Consider the following 10,172-nt stretch of genomic DNA (forward strand, 5'->3'; position numbering starts at 1 on the left):
GATGGTATTTCACACAAAAAGAATCAACCTACACACAGAAATAATTTATATAAAAATAGAACGTAAATACCCAATCATTTAATGAAAGTTTAAAAAACATAAATAAGTAGAATAAAAATTTTTTGACATTTCGGTGCTGGTGATTTTGCAACAAAATTAAATGTATAGGGGTATCTGGCTGGCAAAGTTGGTACAGCATGCAACTCGCATCTCGGGGTCATGAGTTTGAGCCCCACGTTGGCTAGTTGGTTATAGAGATTACTTTAAAAAATAATAAAATCTAGGGGCGCCTGGGAGGCTGACTCACTTAAGCATCTGTCTTTGGCTCAGGTCATGATCACAGGGTCCTGGGATGGAGCCCCAGGGCAGGCTCTCTGCTCAGTGGGGGTCTGCTTCTCCTTCTGCCCCTGCCCCTGCTTGTGCTCTCTCTTGTCTCTCTCAAATAAATGAAATCTTAAAAAAAAATAATAAAAACCTTATTTAAAAAAACTTTTGGCAGTGGGGAGAGGCAGTTGGAGAGAGAGAATGTTTAGCATGCCCAGCACAGAGCCCAACTTGGGGCTCGATCTCACAACCCTCCATCTCACAATCATGACCTGGGTCAAAAATCATGAGTCAAACGCTTAACCAACTGAGACACCCAGACACCCCAAAAATAAAATCTTAAAAAAAAATTGGAAGTTAACATTTCTAGTGACAGAAATTGGTATGCTTATTTTTTTTTTTAAAGATTTTATTTATTTATTTGACAGAGATAGAGACAGCCAGCGAGAGAGGAAACACAAGCAGGGGGAGTGGGAGAGAAAGAAGCAGGCTCATAGCAGAGGAGCCTGATGTGGGGCGATCCCATAACGCTGGGATCACGCCCTGAGCCGAAGGCAGACGCTTAACCGCTGTGCCACCCAGGCGCCCCAAGAAATTGGTATGCTTCTTGAAGGCAGGAACCGTATCTGTGCACATTGTATCCCTAATGCTTAATATAAAGCTTGATAAATAGTAGATGCTTAATAAATATTTGTTGTGCAAATCACAAATCCTTCTAGAAAGTAACATGATAATGTGTTGGCAGAACCATAAAGATATTCATACTCTTTGACCTAGTAACTATACTACAAAAATTTATTCTAAGAAAATATTTCAGTAGAAACCAGAAAATATGCAGGAAAATTGTCTATCCATATTAGCCCCAAACTGGAAAAATTCTCAATGCCCAACCCTGAGAGAATGCTTTAAGTGGTTAAAAATGATGGGGCGCCTGGGTGGGTCAGTTGTTAAGCGTCTGCGTTCGGCTCAGGGCGTGATCCCAGAGTCCTGAAATCGATCCCCACATCAGGCTTCTCCACTGGGAGCCTGCTTCTTCCTCTCCTACTCCCTCTGCTTGTGTTTCCTCTCTCGCTGGCTGTCTCTCTCTCTGTCAAACAAATAAATAAAATCTTTAAAAAAAATAAATAAGTGGTTAAAAATGAGAAATAAATAAATCATATTAAAACTATTAAGTGCCAGGGTGCCTGGGTGGCTCAGTCAGTCAAGCATCTGAATCTTGATTTCGGCTTAGGTCACCATCTCAGGGATATGAGATGGAGCCTGGTCGGGCCCTATGCTCAGCAGGGCATCTGCTTCTCTCCCACCCTCTCCATCTCCCTCTGCCCCTTCTCCCACTCATGCTCTCTCTCTAAAATAAGTAAATAAATCTAAAACAAAAACCATACCACTATTAAGTGTCCATTAAGGTTAAAGTTATGAGTTAAATAGGACCAGACAATGCATAGCCTATAAACCACCATAATCCACCCCCCAAGATGGTGAGCCCAAAATGGAGCAGGACCTTGTCTGTCTCACTTTTGCCTCCCCAAATGCCCAGCCCTAAACCGTCAGAGGGCCTTCACCTAACATTAAGCACATTTCCCTCTTCTTGATGATTTTAGAAATTCCCAATTTAATTCCAACCACAGGAATGATACCCCACAGAATCAAGGGCCACCTGTGAGCCATCTCCAGGTTACACAAGAGGAATTTGGATCTTTTATTCAGTACACCGAGATATACTTCTCCAAATCCTGTCCACGACTGGCCAGAAGAGAAAGTCACTTAACTTCTGGTTGCCTCGGGTCCCTCATATGGAAATTGCAGATGAAAACCTACCTACCCTAAAGCGTTCTAGTGAGGATTAAATTAGATAATGTATGCAAAGTGCTTAGCATAGAGCCTGGCAGAGCTTTAATTCTCAATAAATGTAAGCTACTAAATTGCATAGCCTAATATAACTCTCCAAAACACTGAAAAGCCCTATTCAAGGCTAGTGATGAGAAACTGAAATCATGCATTTTAGAAGCTCTCTGTTATAATAATGACACATCTTATTTTATGAAGGATGAGGATTATGAATTAATCCCTAGAAATAACCGCAAGATGAAATAGTGAGTCATTTTGTAATGGACTCACTGTGCTCGTAAAAATCAAAAGAGCAATGAAAACCTATCTCCAAGAGGGAGCAGTAGTAATCTCAATTCTGCTCCAGTTTGATTAATTTTTTTTAGAACTTCAGATTTTGTAGGCTTTTTGAAAGAAGATGAAAAAAGGGAAGCTAGGGGTGCCTGCCTGGCTCAGTCAGAGGAGCATGTGACCCTTGGCCTCAGGTTGTGAGTTTGAGGCCCACATTGGATATAGAGATTACTTAAAGGTAAAATCTAAAAGAAAGAAAGAAAGAAAGAAAGAAAGAAAGAAAGAAAGAAAGAAAGAAAGAAAGAAAGAAAAAGAAAGAGGAATCTAGAAAATGCAGATTCTGCCAGCATAAGGTTCATAGGGTGAGCAACATGAATGAACCTCATTCCACTTCAAGACTCAGTTTTCTGGGTCAGTGGCTAGCATCTGCCTGACTTAGGGCATAAGGCACTTTCTAAAGCCCGAAGGCATCTGCCTGTGTCAGAGCCCTGTTCTCCAGTTCAGGCAGAATGCTTTGTCACTGCCAAAACAGCAGCCCTTAAAAATGCCTTATGTTTTCAAACCTGTTTTCAAATTTGACTCACTAAAATAATAGTTCTTTTGGGAGACTAAAGTCATAAAACCAGCTGTCACTCAAATTATTTTACCCCTGTTTGAACTTTGGCTTCTTTACCTATAAAATGAGGAGATGTATATCAACGATTGCTAGAAAAATCAAATTAGGTAATGCATGTGAAACGATTTGATAAATGTGACACATTACTGTATATAAATTTAAATTGGTATGTTTCAACTATATGCAGTTAATTGTCAAATATTTAGGAGAATTAAAATAGACCATGTATATGAAAGTTCCAAGCACATTGCATGGAACATAGGTTCTGCACAACTGTGAACTAAATCAGAACCAATTACATCTTTAGTCATCGAAGATAATTCTATGGATAATATTTTTTCTTTTTCTTTTTTAAGATTTTTTTTATTTATTTGACAGAGAGAGAGACAGCCAGCGAGAGACGGAACACAAGCAGGGGGAGTGGGAGAGGAAGAAGCAGGCTCCCAGAGAAGCAGGGAGCCCGATGTGGGACTTGATCCCAGGATCCTGGGATCACGCCCTGAGCCAAAGGCAGACGCCTAACAACTGAGCCACCCACGCGCCCCAGGATAATATTTTTTCTAAGTTTCCGATCTCATTCGTTGCCTGTTGCAAACTTTCCTTCCTTTGAGCCCTTGCTTAGCTCTGACTTAAGAGAACTTGGTGTCCTTCCTGCCCCATACCTGGACCCTGGATTCATTTTCTCCACCACCAGGGGCCTCTTTACATCAAATATCCCGTCTTCCTTCCATCTTCAACACCTCTCTGATCTGTAAAAAAAAAAAGATAGCCCCACCTCCACACCTCTTCTTGTCCTCTGGCTCTTTTTCTACCTTTCCATCCCTCTTCATGTCAATGTTCCCCTAGGAAGGGGCATAGCAGACATAGAGGGGTATGAAGCACGTCGAATTCATGTGGAAGGGACTGCGTCAGTCAGGGCCATTGGACAGGGCAGCTGGAAGGGGTAGAAGCGAGAAAGAGAACACAAGATGGCACCCTAATGAAAATACTGAGAAGTTAAGACTCATTAAAACCAAGAAAGAAGGAGGGGCTGTTAACGCCCCAAATAATCAGGTTTCCAGTAAACACAGGAATAGTGCTACAGGTCTGTCCCCCGCTGAATGTGGAACCTGCTTCAGATTCTCTCTCTCTGCCCCCCTTCCCTTCCCCCTTGCTCACTAGTGATCTCTCCCCCTACTCCAAAAAAGAAAAAGAAGAAAAAAAGAAAGAGAAAGAAAGATAGAAAGAAAATGAAAGAAAGAGCAAGTGAGCTGCGGACATCATAGCTGTGTCCACGGAAAAGTCCCAGACTCCCTCACTCTCTTTGGACTGCGGTTCTTAACCTTCAGCACAATCCAGTAGTTACTCTGAAAATAAAAGCAAGTATTTTTTTTAAGATCCACCAGAGGGAGACAAACTGAAAGAAAACATGTAGAAAGAATTCAGAAATCAAGCAAATTTAAAACCTACTAGATTAAGATTTCAAGAAAAATGATGAACTCGTACTAATGAACGGTCTCTTGGGATACAAATCTATTACAATTTAGTCAATTTCATAACTTTTTAATCATTAAAATGTGGGCTGTATTTTCCTGCTTTGTAGGTGTTTGCATTTAGTTGCATTTGGGGTCCATAACAAAGAAGGGCAAAAAGACTTTAAAATTTATTTTATTTTATTTTTTTAAATATTTATTTACTTGAGAGAGAAAGAGAAAGAGAGAGAGAGAGTGTGCGGTAGGGAGGGGCAGAGGGAGAAGTGGGTCTTGATCCCAGGACCTGGAGTTCAGGACCTGAGCCGAAGTCACGCTTAACCGACTGAGCCATCCAGGAGCCCCAAAATTAATAATTTCAAAGTCCAGAGGACAAAATGGATGTTGAAGAAAGTGGAAAAAGGACAGCCCTTGAATTCCAGCTGTGGCTCCGTCACAAGTTCATGATAGAACCAGACAAGTCTCTTTGCTGCAGTTTTCTCACCTGTGAAACACAATGACTGCATTAAATAATCATAGCTAGCAATTACTGAGTCCCTTCTTTGGGCAAGATACATACATTATCTCATTTCATCTCCATAACCCTATAAAGTAGGTACTATTACTGTGACTATCACTATTTTATAGATAAGGGGAAACTGAGTTTGCAGGAGGTTAAATCCCATGTCTGATATTATACACTTGTTAAGTCCCAGAGCCAGGCTCGGGACTCAGGAAATCGGGCACCATTGCCTGTATGCCACACCACTACTCTGTACTGCTGTCTTTACAAAGATTCTTTCTGGTTCTCAAATTTCTATGACTTTATGATAAGCATGAAGAGTTAAACATAAAGATAGTTTAAAATGTCATATTTTGTATTTTCTTTCTAAATTCTAATACACGTTAGACCAAGAGCCTCGGAAGTAGGAACTATATATATAATATGCTTGTACTTTTTGATATGGTCTGTTGATGAAATCTGTATGAATTCAGTTGCGATCATTCAGTGACACATTCTAAATACATTTAGCAATACTACCAGTAATTTAAAAAGAAACAATTACATTAAACAAGTAATCCTTTTTTAATATAAAGAAAAGAACTCAGGGATTAGCAAATGTTCCAGCCTTTCTTTTCTCTTTGAATCATGCTGGTTTCATTCCAGAGAAGATTAGTAAGATTTAAAAACCATTGTCAGCCCCAAAGCCTACGGGTAACCAATTTTTATATAAAGGAAGCTCTAGGGTTCACTTAGGAGGAACAATTTTTTTTAAAAGGCCAATTTTGGGGTGCCTGGGTGACTCAGTTGGTTAAGCGTCTGCCTTTGGCTCAGGTCATGATCCCAGGGTCCTGGGATCAAGCCCTGTGTCCGGCTCTCTGCTCAGTGGGGAGTTTGCTTCTCCCTCTGCCTCTGCTGCTACCCCTGCTTGAGCTCTTTCTCTCTGTCAAATAAATAAATAAATAAAAGTCTTTAAAAAAAATTTTTTTTTAAATAAAAAAAGGCCAATTTTGATCTTTGGTCCAGTGTCTTCTTCCCATGGTGCTTTGCCAACACGGCCCAAGGTCATTGTTAACACTGTGTTGAAAATGTTGCTGATTCTTCCAGGTAGAATTTGAAGGGGTTCAGGATCAGCCTCCCAGAATGTCCCACTTTGGCATGCGGATTTTTTTAAAAGATTTATCTATTTATTTGAGGGGGGAGGGGCAGAGGGAGAGGATAGAGAATTTCAAGCAGAGTCCCTGCCAGAGAGTGGGGGGAGGCTCGATCTCAAGGCCCCAAGATCATGACCTGAGTGGAAATCGAAAGTCAGAAGCTTAACCAACTGAGCCACCCAGGCCCCCCTACATGAGGATTATTTTGAGTTGAAGGTGATCAAGACCTTACTGGTTCAATAGAAACTTTTGCCCTTCCCTTAACTACACAGAAAAATCTAAATGAGGGGGGAGGGGAAGGTCTTTCCAGAATGAGGGTTATTACCAGAGATAAATCTTGTCTGAGTAACCCATCATATGTCAGGGCAAACATCTAATTACCAAACCTAGGCTCTTCTCCTTATTACCCTGTGAATTGCATTCCTTTCTTTCTTTTTTTTTTTTTTTTAAGATTTTATTTATTTATTTGAGAGAGGGAGAGAGCACAGGGGGAGAGGAGAGTGAGAGGAGGAAGGAAACTACCTGCTGAGCAGAGAGCCCGATGCGATGTGGGCTTGATCCCAGGACCCTGAGATCATGACCTGAGCCAAAGGCAGCTGCTTAACCAACTGAGTCACCCAGGTGTCCCACATTCCTTTCCTTCGAAACCACAGACCCTTAGCCCCTTTTCCTTGACTCAAGGTGACATAGAGACTTCATTTAGCTTGACTGCCCTTGGAATTTCCATGGCAATGTAGCTTCTCCGTAGTATGCTATTAAATTCAATTTTCTCCTGTTAATCTGTCTCATATCAATTTGGTTCTTAGTCCAGCTACAAAGAACATGAGAGGGACAAGAATTCCTGCTTCCCAAACAGGGCACAGGACATTCTTGCTCCCCCAAAACTGTAGCTGCTTTCCCAAAGGGAATGAAAAACAAGACTAACTTACCTTTCAACAAGTATAAAAAGAGATTTGATGGTCTTGGCAAGGATATTGAATGTGTAGAAATCATTCAGCTGTCCATATTAACCCCAAAATATTGGTTTAATTTCTTTTATTGGTTAAATTTCAATGCTAGTGCTGTCCAGAATGCCTAGAATGGTCTAGAATGATATGCATTCAATTGTTTTTATAATCACTCTCCAGTTTGTGTGTTCATATAAATCAGTTTTCTCATTTAAAAAAAAAAAGCATAAAAAAGATTGTGTGAAGTGATTGCTTCTCATGGTTGCAGTTTTAAAAGATCACCTGCCAAGTAAGCAGCCCCCTGGTTTACAAGAACCGTATATACATCCTCAGTCTTTCCAGAGGGGAGGAAAGGGAGAGTCTCTCCAGCTTTGTAGCTTCATGAATAATTCCACACCCATCCACATGCCTTTACCCGTTTGCATAAGGCTTATTTTTTTTTAATTTTTAATTTTTTTTTAGTATAGACCACAGTCTGTTCTCTGACTCACTCAGGAAAAAAAGAAATCCACCAACAGAAAGAGTTCTACATGGGTGGTTTTTTTTTCCCCCAACACAACGATCTGGAGCACAACAGAGAGGTTAGTGTTCTACTTGGATTAACATTTTCTCAGTTTCCTCTAGCGTACGAAGATGCGTAAATGATGACATTTTGCTGTCTTCTATGAGGAACAGTGTTTCACAGGCCATGGTGAGGATTTTAGATGGACTTTATGAGCTTAATTCACATGAAATTATACCCAAATAATTAGTCTTATTCACTGTGTCCTTTATTTCTCCCCAGCTGCATTTCTTAGATATTATTAATTATTAATTAAATTTCTGTACCACGAGGCTTTCATCAGCCCCAAACATCCACTCTAACTGATAAGTTTGGCCTGAGCACTTTGAGATTATATTCTGGAGAAAAGAAGATGAAAACAGACTCCTCATTTATTAGCTTGGTACCCCCCTCCAGAAATCTAAACAGGGGAATGCAAACAGCTACCCTAGAAATCCGTGGCACTATTTGAAAATCTAAAGCAGGCTGTCCAATATAATATAAGCTACATGTGAATTTTAAATTCTCTAGTAGCCATATTAAGAAAGTAAAAAGGGTAATTCATTTTAATAATATATTTTATTTAACCCAACATATCAGAAATATCACTCAAATACACAATCCACATAAAAATTATTAACAAAATTAAGTCCTTTTCTGACATCCAGTGTGTATTTCCCACTTATAGGACCAGCCACATTTAAGTGCCCAACAGCTGCCATATTGGACAGGGCACTTCTAAGTGACCTCTCTTTCTCTCATTGCATATAGTTATGAGAGAGCAGGGCTTTAGGATGTGGGTTCAAATTTTATTTATTCAATCGTTAGACAATTGCATTCTAACCAGATGAAAAGGGACAGGATGCCATGGCTCCCCATCTCTCTGGCCACATGCTTCATGGCCTCTCTCTTTTTATCTACCAGGGACGTCGTTGACCCCTGCTGACGATAGGTCTGTGGTTAGAGGCTCTTTCTGGTTTCACGAAGTTGCAGCCCACTCTGCACTCATGTTTTCTTGACTGTGCTCAAATCATGCTCACTTCAAAATTATTCCATTTCCTTTTTCTCAGCTCAAAACCCCTGCTTTCTCCCTGCAATAAATTTAGAATCCTTATCTCAGAAATACACTGCAAAGTACCAAGTCAGCTAAAGAGTGAGGACAAAGCATGAGAAGAATTGTGGGGATGCCTATCCAAAACTCCAGACATCTGAGCCAAAGTTTATTTTTTTTATTTTTATTTTTTTATTGGGTAAACTCTATGCCCAACGTGGGGCTCAAACTCACGACCTGAGATCAAGAGTCGCATGTTCCACCAGCTGAGCCAGCCAGGCACCCCCTAAGCCCTGAGCCAAAGTTTAAAGATTCTTTTTGCACTCAGTTCAGGAAAGGGGTGAAACATTCCTTTTAAAAATATTATGGCACATTCCTGAGCTCCACATCAACCTTTACCATTGTTTCCCTTGCCCCCCCAACCTGGCCTTTTTTTCTTTTTTTTTCTTTTTAACACAACGTTCAGTTTTGGCACAGCTACAAGCCCAGGATTGCACCCAGGATTCTAAATGAGCTATGAGAAATTCATTTACATAGAGGAACCATTGCTTCCTCTGCTCTATGAGGAAATCCCCTGTTTATAACTAGACTCATGATGATCTTATTATCCAGCCCTAGGACTCTTTCCTCATTTTCGTCAGCAATTCTACCCATTAAGGCTTCATTTCAATATATTATGGATTCTACTTTAATGCATGATCTTCCAGCTTTGCGAGACTGAATTTCATTAGCCTCGTTTCTGCCCATTTCCCTAAACTGTTTGAATCTTTAGTAATCTGGTCCATTCCTGGAATGTAGCAACTGATACTCCTTCATCACAAGTCCATCTGTAAATTTACCTTCTTACCTGAGCACACGATGCACTCAATTCTCCCTTTGTGTTAAAAGGTACCTAGCACGGGGTAATTAGAATGCCACACTGGCAGCAGAGGCCCTGCTTTTCTAGGGGAGAGGGTGATATGGTCTGAATGTGGGGTACCTGGTCCTGGACCATCTGAGCTGTGCTCCCTACCTCTCCCCACTCTGCACCTTGGAGTTGTAAAGGGGAAGGGGGGGCCACTTTTCACCTTTGGCAGAGTTTTCTCTTAATTCCGGTCTCCCTGCCCTGCTATAACCCTCAGCGCTGGCCACACTTTCATTTCTCCTTCCATCTCTAGGGAGGGGAGAGGTTTTCATTGAGAAATTAAATAGACAGTGGATGTGGGGCTTCCCTCTCTCTTCACTGTCCCTCCCAGCTCCTCCACAGCCCTCCCTCTTCCCCCACCCCTGAATGCACTCAGAGGGAGGGCAGAAATGCCAGCTTTAATGTTGGCTAGTTATTCCTCGGGGGTTGGAATTTGCCATTGACCCGGGCGCTCTGGGCTGATGCTTTGCTCCACTCAGTTTCCGGGGCTGAGCTGTCACTCAGGCCTGGTCTCACCGCCCCCTCCCCCGTTTTGTGTTCAATCACAATGGCTGAGTCTGTTTGGTG

This window comes from Ailuropoda melanoleuca, chromosome 8, assembly GCF_002007445.2.
Source record: "Ailuropoda melanoleuca isolate Jingjing chromosome 8, ASM200744v2, whole genome shotgun sequence".
Lineage (NCBI taxonomy): Eukaryota > Metazoa > Chordata > Mammalia > Carnivora > Ursidae > Ailuropoda > Ailuropoda melanoleuca.